This window comes from Hylobates moloch, unplaced genomic scaffold, assembly GCF_009828535.3.
Source record: "Hylobates moloch isolate HMO894 unplaced genomic scaffold, HMol_V3 SCAFFOLD_11, whole genome shotgun sequence".
Taxonomy (NCBI): Eukaryota; Metazoa; Chordata; class Mammalia; order Primates; family Hylobatidae; genus Hylobates; species Hylobates moloch.
This window is the reverse complement of record NW_026652286.1, coordinates 23,450,746-23,471,772: the sequence shown is the minus strand read 5'-3', so window position 1 is coordinate 23,471,772 and position 21,027 is coordinate 23,450,746. Positions and strand designations below refer to the sequence as shown.

Here is a 21,027-nt window from a genome sequence, read left to right as displayed (position 1 = left end):
ACTATGTCTACTCTTCCCTCCATATGATCTATACCCACAAAACTATTTTAGGAGTTACAGGTAAACTAAAATTGATCTTGAGTTAGGCACAACTGAACTTGAATGTTCATGAGACGAAGTAACTAAACTCATCTGATAATGATATTCAGAGTCCACAGAGCTGCTCTTCTTTCATGGCCTAGTTTTCTTCAGTTCACTGTAGGTATCTTGGAATCGTTGTTACCTCCGTTCACCTTTGTCTCCTATTTTTGTATTTCCTTGGTTCTTTTTAGTTTTATTTTCTGGCTCATATCAGGCAGGTTTGGCAGCTATTCAGTATCTATTTATTTACTTATTCAACAAATATTGTGTGTTCTATGTTCTGAGTACATGGGATATGGCAATGAAGAAATTAGACAGAAATCTTTACCGTAATAAACCTTGTTATGTCACCTGTGTTGCTCATCACCTTCATGGAATTTTACGTCCTTCTCCTTGTATCCAGAATGAGGCTTTCTCTTATTTTTTTTTTTTTTAATTTTCTTTTGACTTCTGCTATCTGCCAATACAACCTAAAAACTTATAACACAGACATTTAGACACTTGCTTTTTTGTCTTTATTTTCACATTACACAATCTATTGCTTTATCAAGTTCTCTGAATAATTGGCCATCTGTGTATAGCACAAAATAACTGACAAAATACTTCTGGAAAAAAAAAGTATTGCCATTGAAAAACACAACCTTATGTTGGGATTTTCAAACTTCCTTTTTTGGAAAGATGTTAGAAAAATTCCCCTTTTTGTTTATTTTTGAAATGCTGCAGCAATTCTATTAGCTAGAATGTCAGGATAACATACTGACCCCTCTTAAACAAAAATTAGAAAGTATTGCCCATCCTCAGAAACACTCTTCCATTTAGAATCTTTACTAAAAGCCTTTGTTCTGGATAATTTAAAGCTCAAAACTTGAGAAAAAACACAAGAAATAAAGTTATCAGTGTCCATATAAGTACTATCTTCCTTTTTGATTTTGTTTTCTACTTCTAGATTTTGGTTTTGTGTTCCTTCCAATTTCTTTCACTAGTAAACATAAACATACTATTGTATTTCAACACAACCTGTGAAACGTTTTATGATCCATATAAGTCCTCTTTTAAAAATATGGGACTTATGAATTTGCAACTTCTGAATTTTTTGATTTTACTACTGGAAGACTGTATTTAAACTATGGTTAGAAAGCAGTAGGGTAATAAAAAGCAACACAAAAAGAAATGGAGGTATAAATGATTATATAACTTGATAAGTTAAAAAAGAATAATAAAAATGATAGTAGTTGTAACTGTGATAATCATTATTTTGAAAATAAGAACTGTAATATAAAATACTTTTAAATTAGAGATATGTTTTTATTAAAAGTCATATGAGTTCTTGTGTTTACATTTCATGCACTAATTATCTTCTTCTGAGAACCTGAATATTTTGCCTGCCATTAAACTGCTACACTTTCAAAATTCATAACATACATATATAAGTAGGCATGAAAGAGCAAACAGGGTGTGTTTTGTGACTGTTTTCACTGATGCAGAATGATTTAGGAAGTTACCAGAAGTTATGATTCTGTGAACTGATAGGGAAGAATCTTTCATCTTGTCTCAGAGAGGCAATATCTCCCCTTTTGGGTGAAGAAGGAAATATTGGAAAACCACAGTCAGGGCAGATAATGTGGCAGCACTCAGAAAGAAATAGAATGAATTTCCTGTCATTAGATGCATTAATATAGAAAGGAAGACAACGTCTGTTATTTAATGCAAAAGAAAAATCTAAAAGATGCTTAATCCAAGTAATTAAGGGTAAAGCAGAAAGAATTGTAACAGGAAATCTGACAAGAAGAACTTTAAGCTCCCATTATTTTCCTGTACAATGGTTGAAAATGCCAAGTAGTTTGTCTAAATCTAATCAGAACAAAATGTGTTTGAATTTTAACATTATTTTATAAGATATAGATTTAAAGTGTGTAATACATATGTATTTTATGTATATTACACATATATACACAATGCTAATTTACTTTTCTGTAGTATTATCACTCAAAGTTGATCAACAAAACATTTTAGGTCTCTAGACTTATTTCAGGAAAGGGCAATACACCTGTCAATGTACAATGAAATATTCCTGAATTGTGGGACCTAATGTATGTAAGTGAGAACTATTTATTCTATATTATTATCCACTAGAAAATATATTGTTTAATTGGAACCAAAATCACTCTGCTTTTCCCTATGAGTTGAATATTAAAAAGCATCTTTTTCAGAATACTCTCTATACTTAATAGTTGGTACTATTTTTGCTTATTTATTGATAATTTATATCATCCACCAAGCTGTATTTAACAAACTTGAAGTTACATGGAATTCAAACAACTTTAATATTTTAGAGTATTTTTTAATCTCATGAGTTATGCAATTTTAGTGAAATTATTAAGGCTATTTCTTCTTCTATAAAATAAGCACCTGCCTCACAAGAATTTTCTAGGGCTCATATATATTATTTAACAAACCACTGGCTGGGTGCAGTGGCTCATGCCTGTAGTCCCAGCACTTGGGAGGCCTAGGCGGGTGTAATCACCTGAGGTCAGGAGTTTGAGACCAGCCCGGTCAACATGGTGAAACACCATCTCTACTAAAAATACAAAAGAAAATTAGCTGGGCATGGTGGCGGGTGTCTGTAATTCTAGCTACTCGGGAGGCTGAGGCAGGAGAATCGCTTGAATCTGGGAGGCGGAGGTTGCAGTGAGCCGAGATCACGCCATTGCCCTCCATCCTGGGAGACAAAAGCGAAACTCCATCTCAAAACAAAAACAAAAAACAAACAAACAAAAAACAAAACCCACAACAATAACAACAAAACCACTTTGTTAACATTAAAGCAGGATGAACATATATTGGTCATGTTATAATTAGTAGAGTTTAAAGATACTCTTTTTTGTTACTTTCCTTTTCAGTGGGACAAACACCCACTCACAACAAATATTTCTTTCTTAAACTCCAGTTGAAACTGCGGTTCATTGAGGATGTCTGTGTATACCCCAATTCTCCATACAACATTTAAAATATCCTGCTTGTAAAAGATTCACCACTTTTCTCTTTTAAGCTACTTCTTATCTATGTAAAATGATAAATAATACAAAGCTCTCAAATTGGGTATGATATGACTTTCAGACAAGACACAAATAATGAAATATAAATGTTTGTAAACTTTTATAGTAATACAATATTTTAAATGATTCTAAGAACCACCAAAATTTTGTAACAGTTATAATAATATTTGGGCAATATTGTGTGCTTCCCTCTGTAAAATGTCTACATTGAATTTTTGTTTTATCTAGACATAAAAAATTTAAGTCATAGCACTAGCATCTAGAAAGCTCTCTTCTGAGGTCTCACAGAACTTCAACTTGACCTTTTCCTTGAAACAATCAAATGGTATGATTATTATTTTAGATGCACTTCATTTAGCAAAGTTCTTTATTATAATTATATGTACAAAGTCTATTGGTTATTTTTATTATTATAAAAATTATTATTTATTATTAAATTCCTCTAATTTTTCACAATATGTTTGTAAAGAATGCATGGTTTATATTTTTATTAATAATAGTAATATTTAGTATTGGATGTTTCTGTACAGAGTATGTTGTTGAACATGTTGTTATTGGATGACTGAATTTTGCCAATTGGTATTAACAATTACTCAAATTCTTGTTTACGATGGAATTATGAGTTACATTTCTATTTTCAAAATACAACTTAGTGCTTATTTAAAAAATATGTATAAATGATTAATTTTAAAAATTTACATAAATAACCTTAATATCTCTAGGAAATTATTTTTTAAAATAATTGTAGCCATTACATGAACAAAAAAATGCACATAATTTTAAAACAATTTTAGTTATTTAAGTACATTTTTAAAATATAAAATATTTTCTATTCTTCTGAGATAATGGGTTGATAAATGAGGAGCATCTCAAATTTGACTCATATTCCTTAGTGTTTTTCTTCCTCAGCCAAAATACTTTCTCTATATGATAAAGTTATAAAATAAAACAAGAGTGTCACCCAGACCAGCACCTGACCCTCTCAAAAAATTAGAGCTGAGATTATTTCAGGTTCTTTTTGTAAACACAAATTTAAAAACACTGTAATTCTGTGAGATCAGTTACGTCATTTTCAGATCAAGCTCAAGAAGCTGTTTAGAAAATACTACAGTCAACAGATGAACAACAAATGTTTTGGTTGCAAAACTGCTTATTGGCCTATTGATATTTTTAATGCTTTGTTTCATTTTTTTTTTTAATTTTTATTTTTTAGATGGAGTTTCTCGCTCTGTCGCCAGGCTGGAGTGCAGTGGCGCAATCTCGGCTCACTGTAAACTCCGCCTGCCGGGTTGAACCTAATCTCTACAATCTCTGATTCTCCTGCCTCGGCCTCCCGAGTACATGGGCTACAGGCATGTGCCACCAAGCCCAGCTAATTTTTTGTTTTCATATTTTTTTAGTAGAGACGGGGTTTTATCATGTTGGCCAGGATGGTCTCCATCTCTTGACCTCATGATCTGCTCACCTCAGCCTCCCTAAGTGCTAGGATTACAGGCATGAGCCACCGTGCACAAATTGAGCAAAGAAATACAACATTTATTGTTGAAACAAACTCTTATAACATGAAGCACCAACATGGCCAAATTATATAAAGAAAACGCAAATCCAGATGATTATGAGACTTAAAAAGCTTATATTGCATGTTGGTGAATCTACAGCTCTTAGTTCCTAAGCACAGTTAATACTACTAGCTAGAATCCCGGAAAAGAAATATTTAAAATCAATGTGTTTGTTCTACAGAAATATGTCAAAAATTTTAAAGCCGTAAATAAATCCTTTAAAAATGAGTTGTTATGAAAATCTGGGTGTGTGTGTAACGACAGTGTTGCTGCAATGAGAGGAGGGAGATATGTCTTTATAATTTTATTCAGAAAACATGGAGTTGCAAATAAAACAGGATTTTAGTCACAGAGAAGCTCTCATATGTAAATATAACCTTGTAGATAGGAATAATTAAATAAATATAGCAAACTGATTAATCTATAAAACCCAGAGTGCTAGACTTGCCTCTTTTCAGCTTTGATGTCAGAAAATAAGCTCAAAATGGGCACTCTACTGCTTCATGCAAAGTGCTGGTTTCCAGAAGAAAGATACTCAAGAGTTATGTGCTCTGTCTATTCACTTATAAATGGACATTTAGGCTACTTTCACATCTTAACTCTTCTGAATAATGTCACAGTAAACATGATGTTGTGCAGCTATCTCTAAAAGATTCTGATTCTAATAGTCAGATGGAGTAGTGGTTACGAGAAGTTGGAGAAAGGGGAAAATGAGTTGTTTTCAATGGTATAAAGTTTTATTATGCAAAATGAATAAATTCCAGAGTTCTGCTATACAACATAATGCCTATAGGTAACAGTACTGTATTGCAAACTTAAAAATTTGTTAAAAGGGTAGATTTTTATGTTAATTGTTTTTACCGTAAACAAATAAAAACAAAACAGCATGAAGAAACTTTTGGAGATGATGAATATGTTTATTAACTTTATTGTAGTGACAGCTTTAGGAATATATGCACATGCCCAATCTCATAAAATTATATACATTAAATATGTGTAGTTATTGTATATTAATTATACATCAATAAAGCTATTTTTGGCCTGGCGCAGTGGCTCACACCTGTAATCCCAGAACTTTGTGAGGTCAAGGCGGGTGAATCACCCGAGGTCAGGAGTTCAAGACCAGCCTGACCAACATCGTGAAACCTGTCTCTACCAAAAATACAAAAATTAGCCAGCAGTGGTGGTGTGTGCCTGTAATCCCAGCTACTCAGGAGGCTGAGGCAAGAGAATCACTTGAACCAGGGAGTGGAGCTTGCAGTGAGCCAAGATAGCTCCATTGCACTCCAGCCTGGGTGACAGAGCGAGACTCTGTCTCAAAAACAAAACAAAACAAAACAAAAAACAAAAAAAATTAGTTTATGAAAGTGACATATTTGAATGCATGCATGAACATAATAGAAATGAACAAGACCATGAGAATAGACTAACACATGCCAGTGAAATTTATGAATTCCGATGAGGGGGAAATCTAACTTTGAAGAAGGGACTTTGAAATTATCTTTAAAAAAAAAAAAAGACTAGTAGAACAACTGTGTATGCTTTAGAGAAATCATAATTACTTTCAAATTATTGATGTGAAGAAGTTCAATTGATTTTGAAATCCATCTTCATAAAAAATTTTAACATAACATTTTTAATGAAATATTACATATAAAGAAAAGTTATAACCTGACACATAATTTAAAGAAAGAAACTTAACCACATTTAGATTAATGGTAAGAAGGATATCCCCGATGATAATTTGTTTTTCTTTTTGCTATTTTTGCTACATACTAGTGTCAAATTTATCACTGATGACAACTGGAAATAAAGTGAAAAGATTATTTAAACAACTTTGATCAGAACTACATTTAACCATTACAAAAATAAAATCGGTATAAAATTATGTTCACATAAACAAGCCCCAGTTTTTCCTTTCAAAAATAAAAATATTTTATCTGGAAGTTTTATATAATTCAATATGTAATGTCTTCTTTAGTATTTATTTTTCTTATAATGGTATACATTTTAAGAAAATGTGATAAATTGTGTTGTTGGCTTTCTTATTAATGCCTCCAAATTCCTTTTATTTCAGTTAAGTCTTCTATGCAAATATTACTTTTCATAGGGGTAATGACGTGAAAACTTAGAGTAATGCTGAAACAGTGTATACTGTTTCTCAATTGTCTAGAAATAATAATTATATATGAGATACTAAATTGATTAGCAATGAAGAAATTATGTCAAAATACTTCTGTAAAGGCTTATAAAATAAGAATCTGAATCTTTTGGCAAAACCAAATGGAAACAAACATTCACTTGCCCCAAGCCAAGTGAATATCTTTGTAGAAAATTGCCGTGTAATAGGCCGTGCAGACTTGGAGTCTGAATCTAAATATATTGAGATTTAAATAAAAATAAAATACTCTATATTAAAGTTCTAAACAAATGGGCTAGCAAATTTCTTTCAAACAGGCTTGAATAAATGGATCAGAGAATGAAAGAGATTGTTAACAATTTTATCAGGAAGACAGAAACAAACCAAGACTGTCCTGACCAAACCAAGAAATAAGGTCACCCCAGCATAAATCAAAATAGTAATAACAGTTAATTTACATCATGCGATACAAGAGTGTTTTGTAGCAGAATGTCAAGACACCAGTCACAGGAGATATACCTAATGCTAAATGATGAGTTAATGGGTGCAGCACACCAACATGGCACAAGTATACATATGTAACAAACCTGCACGTTGTGCACATGTACCCTAAAACTTGAAGTATAATAAAATTAAAAAAAAAAAGACACTAGTCATATAATATGCTGTGTTCCAACAGGCACAAATGACAAAGAATTCAACCCAAATGGTGCCCCATTATGCAAAGTGATAGACCTGTTCTTACTCTAAGGCGGGCACACTTCTGAGGGCTGTGCATTAAATACTTTATTCTCAAAGAAGTCCTAAGGTAGGTGCTATTCTTAACCCATTCTACAGATGCAGGAACAAAGAGAGCTTGAATATCCTGCCAGAGACACACAGTAGTGGTGCTGTGATTTGAATACAGGCAAAGTAAGAGTCTATGAATAAGCTATATTGACTCTCTATTAATATTTTTCTTCAGTGTATTTTTTAGCAACGACCTGAGAATATGAAACTATGAGCTGTGCAGTGCCTCCCTAGAATTTATTCCTTTCAAATACTTCCCATGGCATTACTAGGAAATATGCATGCAAAATATACTCAAGTGATTTGAGAACATTTTACGAAGACTAGTTTGAAGCAACAGGTTTTTTTTTTTTTAACAGTATAAAAATTTTAAGATTTTTAATGCATATCGTCTTAGTGTTTTCACAATGGGTGGTGTGGGCAATTGCAGTATAAAATATATATGTGCTATTGGACAATAGGGCATTTTTATTTTTTATTTTTTTTAATTGTACTTTAAGTTTTAGGGTACATGTGCACAATGTGCAGGTTTGTTACATATGTATCTATGTGCCACGTTGGTGTGCTGCACCCATTAACTTGTCATTTAGCATTAGGAATATCTCCTAATGCTATCCCTCCCCCCTCCCCTCACCCCACAACAGTCCCCAGAGTGTGATGTTCCCCTTCCTGTGTCTGTGTGTTCTCATTGTTCAATTCCCACTTATGAGTGAGAACATGTGGTATTTGTTTTTTTTGTCTTTGTGATAGTTTAGGGATTAGAGAATGATGATTTCCAGTTTCATCCATGTCCCTACAAAGGACATGAACTCATCAATTTTTAGGGCTGCATAGTATTCCATGGTGTATATGTGCCACATTTTCTTAATCCAGTCTATCATTGTTGGACATTTGGGTTGGTTCCAAGTCTTTGCTATTGTGAATAGTGCCACAGTAAACATATGTGTGCATGTGTCTTTATAGCAGCATGATTTATAATCCTCTGGGTAAATACCCAGTAATGGGATGGCTGGGTCATATGGTATTTCTAGTTCAAGATCCCTGAGGAATTGCCACACTGACTTCTACAATGGTTGAACTAGTTTACAGTCCCACCAACAGTGTAAAAGTGTTCCTATTTCTCCACATCCTCTCCAGCACTTGTTGTTTCCTGACTTTTTAATGATGGCCATTCTAACTGGTGTGAGATGGTATCTCATTGTGCTTTTGATTTGCATTTCTCTGATGGCCAGTGATGATGAGCATTTTTTCATGTGTTTTTTGGCTGCATAAATGTCTTCTTTTGAGAAGTGTCTGTTCATGTCCTTCGCCCATTTTTTGATGGGGTTGTTTGTTTTTTTCTTGTAAATTTGTTTGAGTTCATTGTAGATTCTGGATATTAGTCCTTTGTCAGATGAGTAGATTGCAAAAATTTTCTCCCATTCTGTAGGTTGCCTGTTCACTCTGATGGTAGTTTATTTTGCTGTGCAGAAGCTCTTTAGTTTAATTAGATCCCGTTTGTCAATTTTGGCTTTTGTTGCCATTGTTTTGGTGTTTTAGACATGAAGTCCTTGCCCATGCCTATGTCCTGAATGGTAATGCTTAGGTTTTCTTCTAGGGTTTTTATGGTTTTAGGTCTAACATGTAAGTCTTTAATCCATCTTGAATTAATTTTTGTATAAGGTGTATGGAAGGGATCCAGTTTTTTCTACATACGGTTAGCCAGTTTTCCCAGCACCATTTATTAAATAGAGAATCCTATCCCCATTGCTTGCTTTTGTCAGGTTTGTCAAAGATCAGATATTTGTAGATAGGAGGCATTATTTCTGAGGGCTCTGTTCTGTTCCATTGATCTATATCTCTGTTTTGGTACCAGTACCATGCTGTTTTGGTTACTGTAGCCTTGTAGTATAGTTTGAAGTCAGGTAGCGTGATGCCTCCAGCTTTGTTCTTTTGGGTTAAGATTGACTTGGCGATGCGGGCTCCTTTTTGGTTCCGTATAAACTTCAAAGTATATTTTTCCAATTCTGTGAAGAAAGTCATTGGTAGCTTGATGGGGATGGCATTGAATCTATAAATTACCTTGGGCAGTATGGCTATTTTCATGATATGGATTCTTCCAACCCATGAGCATGGAATGTTCTTCCATTTGTTTGTATCCTCTTTTATTTCATTGAGCAGTGGTTTGTAGTTCTCCTTGAAGAGGTCCTTCACGTCCCTTGTGAGTTGGATTCCTAGGTATTTTATTCTCTTTGAAGCAATTGTGAATGGTAGTTCACTCATGATTTGGCTCTCTGTTTGTCTGTTATTCGTGTATAAGAATGCTTGAGATTTTCGTACATTGATTTTGTATCCTGAGACTTTGCTGAAGTTGCTTATCAGCTTAAGAAGATTTTGGGCTGAGACAATGGGGTTTTCTAGATATACATCTGCAAACAGGGACAATTTGACTGCTTCTTTTCCTAATTGAATACCCTTTATTTCCTTCTCCTGCCTGATTGCCCTGGCCAGAACTTCCAACACTATGTTGAATAGGAGTGGTGAGAGAGGGCATCCCTGTCTTGTGCTAGTTTTCAAAGGGAATGCTTCCAGTTTTTGCCCATTCAGTATGATATTGGCTGTGGGTTTGTCATAGAGAGCTCTTATTATTTTGAGATACATCCTATCAACACCTAACTTATTGAGAGTTTTTAGCAAAATTGTTGAATTTTGTCAAAGGCCTTTTCTGCATCTATTGAGATAGTCATGTGGTTTTTGTCTTTGGTCCTGTTTATTTGCTGGATTACATTTACTGATTTGCATATGTTGAACCAGCCTTGCATCCCAGGGATGAAGCCCACTTGATCATGGTGGATAAGCTTTTTGATGTGCTGCTGGATTCGGTTTGCCAGTATTTTATTGAGGATTTTTGCATCAATGTTCATCAAGGATATTGGTCTACAATTCTCTTTTTTTGTTGTGTCTCTGCCAGGCTTTGGTATCAGGATGATGCTGGCCTCATAAAATGAGTTAGGGAGGATTCCCTCTTTTTCTATTGGTTGGAATAGTTTCAGAAGGAATGGTACCAGTTCCTCCTCGTACCTCTGGTAGAATTCGGCTGTGAATCTATCTGGTCCTGGACTCTTTTTGGTTGGTTAGCTATTGATTATTGCCACAATTTCAGAGCCTGTTATTGGTCTATTCAGAGATTCAACTTCTTCTTGGTTTAGACTTGGGAGGGTGTATGTGTCGAGGAATTTATCCATTTCTTGTAGATTTTCTAGTTTATTTGTGTAGAGGTGTTTGTAGTATTCTCTGATGGTAGTTTCTATTTCTGTGGGATTGGTGGTGATGTCCCCTTTATCATTTTTTATTGCATCTATTTGATTCTTCTCTCTTTTCTTCTTTATCAGTCTTGCTAGCAGTCTATCGATTTTGTTGATCTTTTCAAAAAACCACCTCCTGGATTCATTAATTTTTGGAGGATTGTTTGTATCTCTATTTCCTTCAGTTCTGCTCTGATTTTAGTTATTTCTTGCCTTCTGCTAGCTTTTGAATTTGTTTGCTCTTGCTTTTCTAGTTTTTTTAATTGTGATGTTAGGGTGTCAATTTTAGATCTTTCCTGCTTTCTCTTGCAGGCATTTAGTGCTATAAATTTCCCTCTACACACTGCTTTGAATGTGTCCTAGAGATTCTGTTATGTTGTGTCTTTGTTCCCATTGGTTTCAAAGAACATCTTTATTTCCGCCTTCATTTCGTTATGTACGCATTAGTCATTCAGGAGCAGGTTTTTCAGGTTCCATGTAGTTGAGCTGTTTTGAGTGACTTTCTTGGGTTTTTCACCTATGAAAATTTTAGTTTGAAAGGTGATTTGAAATAAACAAATCACATGGTATGTATTTTCTTAGAATTATTATCTTCTATTTAGTATTCATGTTTTCTATTTCCAGACTCAATGAAGATGAAAGGAACACTCATGATAAAAGGTTCATACCCTCCCTCCTCCGGTCAGTTGAACAGACCATACTTTTGAAGTAATAGCACTCTCCACATGCTAAATGTGCTTACAATAAAATAAATCCCTGAAGGAAGATTTTAAGTCAATCTTAGTTTAAAACTCAGGCCAAATGTGAAGTAAACAGGCTTGCTTATAACTCTTGAGCCTGTGTTTAATACTCATATTCCCTATAATTTGTTTACCAGACTGTTTTCATCCTCAGATTAAGTATGCAGATCACCCCAAGGGAAGAGTAGATGCACAATTGAAAGAAAGAATAACTGGTGAGAGAAGATGATCCAATGCAGAAAACAGCAAATACCTGAAGTAAGAGTGAGCAAGTTAATAGTTTGGGATATTTTTATGAAAGGTGTTCACTTCCCAAACCACTGTCATATTATTAAGACTTCAAGCTTATAAAGAAAGTATAATTTTATCTACTAGACATACTTCCTTTGAGTAAGGTACTTTCATTATTTAGAAGATTTTCTGTGATTCCTAACCTAATAAAAGCATATCATTTCTGTCTGTATATAAACCCTTTTGTATATAAATCGAGTCAGATATCAAACAAATAAGTATTTCTGTTTGTCCATTATTACATCACGTGAAAAGGACAAGATGGATTTTTATTAACTCTGAGTGTATTTAGAATGGTTTGGCTTAGAATATAGATTAGATGGAATATCAGAAAATTACTTTGGATCTCTAAAGAAGTATTTTCAGGGCCTTGAGAGGGATTAGCAGTCACACTAATGAGTACCTGGAGAAATCCAGGGGCCTGGGGTTCTTGTCAAAGGAACAGGCCATAATCAATGTAGGCAACCTTGAAAGAGAGAGACAAATAAGAAAGATCTATGAAATTGCTTACTCCAGGGGACCTGACCTAGCATTAATATGTCATAAATAAAGAAAACAAAAATGGTTCCAAATAAGAATGTCAAATAATTTTCATAGGAACTAATTATTTGGATTTTCAGGGGTCAATTTTGAAGTCATGTTGCTTCTTATTCAGCAGCTCTGTGTAGTGAGTACCAAAGTGACTACCATAAAGATGCTTAATGTCTCCACAGGAAAGGGCAGGAATCATCCAGCCTGCCCATAAAGTTTTATTGGAAGCCAGTGCTGTTATTGTGTAGCACAAGCACACAATCTCTTTTAGAAACTCTTTAGAAAGCACTTACCCCACTGATGGTGATGGGACAGTCTAGCAGACTCTGTGCTGTTACTGGGAGTTGTATTTCTTCAAAAGGCATTACTGTTTTTGGATTGTGAAATGCCTATTTTTAAAACATGGAAAATTCAGACAAAATATAGAAATAAGAAAGAATGCTGAAAGCACCTTGTACTAATAAAGAACAAATTCAATATTAGCACTTTTTCTCCAAGAGAAATAGAGCAATAGGACCTAATTTACATTTGATCCATTTTATTTAAATCATTTTTTTTTGCAAAGAGTCTGTGGGATTTTAACAAATTTTCAGTTGTAACCATAACAAGTAAATCTAGTAATAAATGTTATAATGAGGTAAGTTTTTCTACATGTATTAAATGTGCTAAATATGCCACACAATCTAATAATCTTAATACTTTAAAAATGTAGCTAGCCATATACTTAAACCTGAGAGAATCCCTATTGCACATTGGCATACAAAGGAAAAAACTATCATAAGAAAAAAAAAGAATAATATAGCTGATATAGAAATAAAATGTTTTTTAAAAAGTCAAAGAAACTCAGAGTACTAGCAGTTCTAGTATGACAAAGGTGTACACAAGTGCGGGATTTCATATCTCGCTCTATATAACTACGACTTTATAAGGAATAACAATAATGTTATTTTTAAAAATATACTTTTATAAATACAAGTTAAATTTTATCAAATCCTAATGTTTTGAGAGCATAGAATGAATAGTTTTAGGGCAACGTTTCTCAAGTAAAATTTCAAAGTTTGGTAGCTTGACATACATTTTGAATTTTATATGGCTACCGAACAAACACATAAAACTTTTGTAAATATCCCTCTATTCCCAGGTGCTTCTTTTAGGAAAATTACTTCATTGAATATTTGAATATTCTGTTGTATCTCAGAATAGTTATGTAGTCATCCCTGTGAATTTTCAGCTCTGAAGATAAATATCACATATGACAAGCTAACTGATGGGGTCCTACTTCAGGATCAGTCATTCCACCCAGACTCTCAACAGCCTATAGTGTGACAGAGAATCAAAAATGCATCTAAAGCCTACTATACCATCTTTGAAAGAAGAAAGAAAAGACAAAAAACATGTTTTTCAGCAGTGTTTTTCTTCAGGGACATGAAAGAGAGCCATAAGCATGCCCATTGTAACAACAATATATGTGAGTTATGGTTCAGCCTGGGCTCACAATGCAGAATTATTAAATACTTTCATAACCTAGAGGAAGGGGGGCAAGGGTAGGTATAGTTTGCATTAAAGGAATAAAATTAACAAAAATAAAGCTGTCTACAGAAAACATGCATATATGAGAGTGCCAGTCTGTATGTAAATATTATTAGATATGTTTAATTTTATATAATGTAGATAAAAATAAATAGAAATAAAATATTCATCATGCATCTTAAGGGATCATCATGTACACTCTCATTTTGGAAACCACTATATTACATAAGAGAAACATATTCTTTAAGCACTAGCAGATTTTTATATCTAGCTATTGAATATATATGTATATAATTTATATATGTTATTACACCTTGGCAGTATAAATCAGATTGACAACAAGAGAACATTAGTGAGCATCTTTAATCTGTAGTAAAGGGTTAATAATTCTAAGTTTTTGGATATTTCCGTGGGTTTCAGAGAGTTTTGTCTTCTAAACAGTCATTGAATTCTTTATTCATATCGGTTATACTTTAATCTGCAAGGCAATCATAAGGCAGTTGGAAGTGTAATAGACTGGGGCTGGGCCTAGGTTCTAACTCTAGCTTTGCAGTTATTTTACCATTTATTTATATATTCAGCAAAAGCTCCAGCCTAGACACTGAGATACAGTACTAAATAAAACATACCACTGCTCTGACATCACAAGGCAATGAGCAATTCACTTCACAGCATTTGGTCTTATTTCCTTCATTTTTTTTCTACTAAATTCTGTATAGTTTTAGTGGCATATTCTTGGCATTTCAATTCCTGACATCTTGTGAATAAATATTTTTTTCAATGACTAAAATAATACAATGAAGTGGAGAACTTAAAGTGTGATTAGAACCACTGTCTTAGTCTATTCAAACTACCTTAACAACATACTTGACACTGAGTAATTAATAAACAAGAGAAATTTACTGCTCACAAATTCACAAATCTGGAAAGTCCAAGATCAAGTCTCCAGTAGATTCGGTGTTTAGTGAGGGATCATTTTGTAAAGATGCTGCCTTCAATATGCGTTCTCACATGGCAAAAGTTGGCAACAAACTCCCCCAGTCCTCTTTTATGAGGGCATCAATCCCATTCACAAGGGCTCCACCTTTATGACCTAATAACTTTCCAAAGACCCCACCTCTTAATACCAACACAATAGGACATTAGTTTTTCAGCATATAAATTTTGGAGAAACAAACATTCAGACAGTAGCAATACACTTTCAGCACAAATGTTCTATAAAACTAGTTTTCGTAAGTAGAAACAAACTCAAAGATTATCAGTAAATATGTTTTTCTGATGCTAGGGGAGTTACATGATGCATATGTATATATATACGACACATATTAAAAGACAAGAGAGTTTCAAGTGACGTATATCTGCTCACTAAAAACATTCATAATAATTAAAATGTATTGAAAGCCCAAACTGTATAAAGCCTTGTAGTTAGTAGAGAATTTATAAAAAATAGACCTCATCTTAAGATATTATCAACAAATCCATAAAGGAGAATAATTTCAGATGTTATGTTTTGAAAATCCGTCATAACATAATTTTTTATTCACTTCCCTGGAAGGATTTTTATCTGGTTTGAGTAAACCTCTTTGTGGAAATCTGAATTGCTTTACCAAATTAAATTTTTCAAGTTTAGTTCTGGAGGAATGCAATCAAGTAACAGCTCTAGTTTCAAAATAAACACTTTGGCTCGTTTTTTTAAAAAATTTCATTTGGACAGTTCTGAGTTAAAAGAAAAGATACACAAATTCACAGAAGACTATGTATTTCTGAATTCTATTCTACAGCTAAACATGTGAAAACCATATAGGCCACTTATAATTAGGTTAACATCAATTTGCTTACTTATTGTTTTAAGGGGAGCTATAACACATGCAATAACCTTTGATGGTAGACTGACCATGATATCAATAGTAAAATTTTATCAAACAGCATGCTCAAATTTTATATCAACAGGGAAGTCATGTATATTTATATTTATGTGTGTGTGTTTGTGTCTATAGTAAGTACTGTCTTTCTCTGTTTAGGCATACCTATATATTTTACCATTCGTTTTTATAAATACAAGTAGAACTCTACTTGTCTATAAACACATATGCATAAGGCTCTTCTATCCAGCATACTTGTTGAGATTTCAAAGGAAATGCTACTGAGAATAGAATTTCAAAGTGAAATGCATCATAACACCAGTGTACCCATTTGGAAGCAAAAGCTGAAATAGTTCAACATTGAGTAGAATCTCGATATTATATATGTCTTACATCTAACTTCTAATTTGTTCACCACCAGTTATTGACATCTGCACAATTCTCATTCCATTCTATAAAACCCAAGTGATTTTCTTAGTAAAAAAAAAGTATGCCTAATTTAACTTGATATTAACTACAACGACTCACAAACCTTTCGGGACAGAAGAAGCAACTTGTAGCTAGCATGTATGTGTGTGTGTATGGATGGATAGATTGATAGATGATAGATAGATACCTTGACTACACCTCAGATATTCTACTGATTCTATTATTATTGAGAGAGCTCAAGCATCTATTTGAAACAAGTACTCAGAAAAACATTAGGAGGTAATTTCCTTACCTGAAGGAAGACGTAAGATTTTTAAAAGTTTAACAAGTTTAATAAGCTTAAAAATCGTATCAAGTTATAGTCCATCTTACTTAAAAATACTTTTATGCATATTTGAATGTATTCTGATTAAAATAATTAGAATTAAAATAAGATTAAAAGAAAACGTGGCAAGCATCTGTATTTTAAAACCAAGTATTTTGGAAGGTAAATTAAACTCTCTCCCATTACATATCTAATCTAAGATGACTATAAAAATAAATAAAAACCGTATTTAGATGTATCTGAAAGGTAAATATTTTGAACAACAGATTTCTTTCAATATATGATAACATAAAAATATACTTTATTTCACAAATTTATTTAAACAAGTTTGACATGTCTAATATGTACCAGTTATTGGGCTTGTCATATGTAACACTATTATGATCCCAACAAAGATTCCATCTTATAGAATCTTGCCATTTCTAGTTGAATAAAAATACACAACTACTCAAGGAACCACTCTAGACAAAATAACAAGGAGAGGAGATGTACAACTTTATATGCAAAAAGAATTGTGTAGTGTAGGTAAAACATCAAATTATGGTAAAGTATTTTACTACATCATAAACACTATATCATAAATACTCATTGAATTTTCAAGAAAAGCTTTTGTAAAGGAAGCTGTTTTTAAAAATTCAAATCTGGAATAAAAACTCTAGATTTCAACAGATTTGGAATTTCAGCAAGGGAGGCTGTGTAGGTAAAATGTGTTAAATAGAGAAGTAATCAAAGAAAGACTAATCTAAAAGGGTTTGTTAAAATATAAAGTTGATCATCCACAAAACGAAAATACAAATGGAAATAGAAATTTGAAAGAACAACCATAATTAAACCAGAAATGGCAGAGAATAAAACAAAATGCAGAAACAGGCATAACAACCAGAAAACATGAATTAAGAAGACAGATCTCACGTCAAATATATTTGTGTGTGTACATAATAAATTCCTTATTTAACATGTCAAAGATTCTTAACCCAGAGACTTAAAAGGCATTTATAACTCCTTCTTTCTTATCCTCCACCAAGTGTATCATTAATCCTTACAGATTTTCTTCACTTAAATATTTAACACACGTGCATTTCTCCACACCCACCTCTTCTAACTTATTTCGAGATTTTTTTTTTCCTGCAAAACTGCAATAGACTTGCTAACTGTTTTGTATCAAAGGTGACCAGGCATTTATGGGTTCAGCGTCTGATGCACAAATGACTGTCTATTCTTTCCTCATTATATCACTAAAACCGTATAATATGCTTAATCTGTGAAACTAAAGTTGAACGGTTGAACCATGAAATGTTGCATCATCTTGCTTATAATTTAAAACCCAGGGACTTTAACAAATTTAGGTAACAGTCTGGTGATCAAGTAAAGTTCTATTAATCGATGGGATTCATTTGGATCATTCAGGTTGCAAAGACAAGTTTGCTGAGATTTTTTGTTTCTGGAGATTTGAATTAATATACATAGGAAAGATAACCAAACAGTAAATGCAATGTTATTAAGCCATAGTTTTCAGACACAATTTCTTCTGTGCTTTGTTATTCCTCTTTATTTCCGTTGAGTGTTCTATACCTCTCTTAATGGTTAGGAAATAAAAAAGATGTCCAGCTCTTAGAATAATTTATTTTCTCATAATATGTATTGTCAACAACAACAGTCCTAAGCCTCAGAGCATAACTAACACTTCGATACAGTCCAGCTTTGTTCCTTTACAGTATAAAGTTCAAGATTTATATTAAGAGGGACATCACGTACTTTTCTGTCTAAAATAAATTTATTTATGCGTATATGACTATATTTATGTGTTATGTTTCAAAGCAGTTTTGAAAGAAAATTGCTACTTTTCTAATTTTAATTCATGACAACCCTATATTCAAAGAGTTCTTTGAAATAACATATTGAACAAAGTAAGCTACCTGCTTACTGTGAATAAAAATAAAATAGTTCTAAGAGGGCAGAACATGCCCCATGATAGTGTTAGTAAATGATATTAATTTAAAATATAGTATAATTTACTATATTTTAAGGAAATCACGATTACCATATTTATCATGGACCCTCTTTGGAGAGTTTAATGAAGAAAGTGATGGATGATATATTCAGAAAGGAAGGCTGGTGGTGTTAGGGTAGTCATTCCATATTCCTTCCACTTGCCTTAGTTATGTAAACAGGTTCAGTGAATAGATCTCATCTACCAAATGAAAAAATAAGTATAAAAAAGAAAACTTAAGTTTTTTCTAATTAAATAATTAGTTGGGTATTTTCACCATGACAAATATCCCTACTAAGTGCCCATATTACCTTTCCATTACAAATATTAATAAATAACCTAGATTTTAAGGCTACTCTCAAATATGTACTTAATAAAAATGATACAGAAGTTTAACAGCATATGAAAATACGTATGAGCACAAGAAAAAATATACATGCTATATAAATAGACAAAATTGTGTTTGTTATCTAAACACATCATTCTGGGGAAAGCCCTGGAAGAATCATGTATATACCATTGTTTGACCTTTACTGCTACTCGTAAATAGTAGTACTTTTTACTGTTACTAGTAAATCATCTACTAATAGTAATCACTTACTATTACTAGTAACAAGTGAATGTTTCTTCATCACCTCTTTGGAGTCAAGGAAAACACACAGACACACACAAATGAAGAGAATTGTTCTAGTACTGCAGACCACATTTTAAAAAGCTGTTTTATATTTCCTAGCAAATCAACTCTCTCTCGTGTTGAGATGACACCAGAAGAGGAGGAAATGCACAATGGTTTTTTAAAAAAATAAAATCGTGTCCATGTGTTCCCAGAGGAATTATCTTCTATTTGATGAGATGATTTCCTCTAATTGAGAATAAAACTTTACTACCTCCACGATGAACCAAATCTAATAGCAAATGTTTAGCTTTCCTCTCTCCCCTTTGGCTAGATCATAATCAATATTTACCTAATAGAGATAGTGACAAAATTGAATTATCAAATGCTACAACAGCCCTGTAATATTTCTTAATATTCACAATGGCCTTTGAATGCACAACAAAATTATGAATTATAAACAACTATAAACAATTATGAAGATGTGGTTTAGAATGGTCAGTGAAACCCAAAAATAGGAGAAATAAATGTGTTATTCTCTTGACTTGGCTCATATTTTAAGACCTTAATAGAACACTAATCTGATATTTAAAAACTGCTAAAGGAAGGTTTTAAAGATATCACGTAAAGCCTGAGAATAAGACATTAATATTCTGAGTTGAAAAAAAATCACGATAATCCTTTTTAAATACCTTCAGTATTCATTCAAATCTCTTGTTTTTTTGAGGCCTAAGGAGAAAAGAGTTAGAAGTAGTATAATGCTTTAGATTCTCCCCAAACAAGACTCTTATAGGCAAGAGGCCCAGCAATGTTGCTGTTTTGTGAGGTTGCCTAGCAACCAACCCCCCTGCTCAACAGTGGAACCTTCTGAATGCATTAGTGTCAAGATCAATTAGCCTGCAGATCAATTACAAAGACAAAAAATGAAGACAAAAAATGAAAATGTAGGTGAAGTACCCCATGGAGTAAAAGAGCATTTGGGTATTACAGGGTAAAACTGTAAAATACCTCTCCTTATATCTCTTCTTTTTTTGGAAGGTATTTTTATTTTTATTTTATTTTATTATTTATTTATTTATTTTATTATTATACTTTAAGTTTTAGGGTACATGTGCACAACGTGCAGATTTGTTACATAGGTATACATTTGCCATGTTGGTGTGCTGCAACCATTAACTAGTCATTTAACATTAGGTATATCTCCTAGTGCTATCCCTTTGCCCTCCCCCCACCCCACAACTGTCCCCAGTGTGTGATGTTCCCCTTCTTGTGTCCATGTCTTCTCATTGTTCAATTCCCACCTATGAGTGAGAACATGCAGTGTTTGGTTTTTTGTCCTTATGATAGTTTGCTGAGAATAATGGTTTCCGCCTTCATCCATATCCCTACAAAGGACATGAACTCATCCTATGTTATGGCTGTGTAGTATTCCATGGTGTATATGTGCCACATTTTCTTAATCCAGTCTATTATTGTTGGACATTTGGGTAGGTTCCAACTCTTTGCTATTGTGAATAGTGCTGCAATAAACATACGTGTGCATGTGTCTTTATAGCAGCATGATTTATAGTCCTTTGGGTATATACCCAGTAATGAGATAGCTGGATCAAATGGTATTTCTAGTTCTAGATCCCTGAGGAATCTCCACACTGACTTCCACAATGGTTGAACTAGTTTACAGTCCCACCAACAGTGTAAAAGTGTTCCTATTTCTCCATATCCTCTCCAGCACCTGTTGTTTCCTGACTTTTTAATGATGGCCATTCTAACTGGTGTGAGATGCTATCTCATTGTGCTTTTGATTTGC

At 33.2% G+C, this 21,027-nt stretch overlaps 1 long non-coding RNA gene across 3 annotated transcripts; it reads right to left on the bottom strand.

The window, feature by feature from the left end:
- Positions 1–357: 357 nt before the first annotated feature.
- On the bottom strand, positions 358–19,958 carry LOC131384653 (uncharacterized). Of its 3 annotated transcripts, none has more exons than XR_009215721.1 (5): positions 19,913–19,958; positions 18,659–18,808; positions 12,765–12,860; positions 12,344–12,406; positions 358–558 (listed from the first exon to the last, which is right to left on the bottom strand). It is a non-coding gene; the product is annotated as an uncharacterized LOC131384653 (long non-coding RNA). The 3 variants fall into 3 exon arrangements; XR_009215722.1 differs by having other exon boundaries at positions 358–551; XR_009215720.1 differs by lacking the exon at positions 358–558 and having other exon boundaries at positions 12,214–12,406.
- Positions 19,959–21,027: the final 1,069 nt, after the last annotated feature.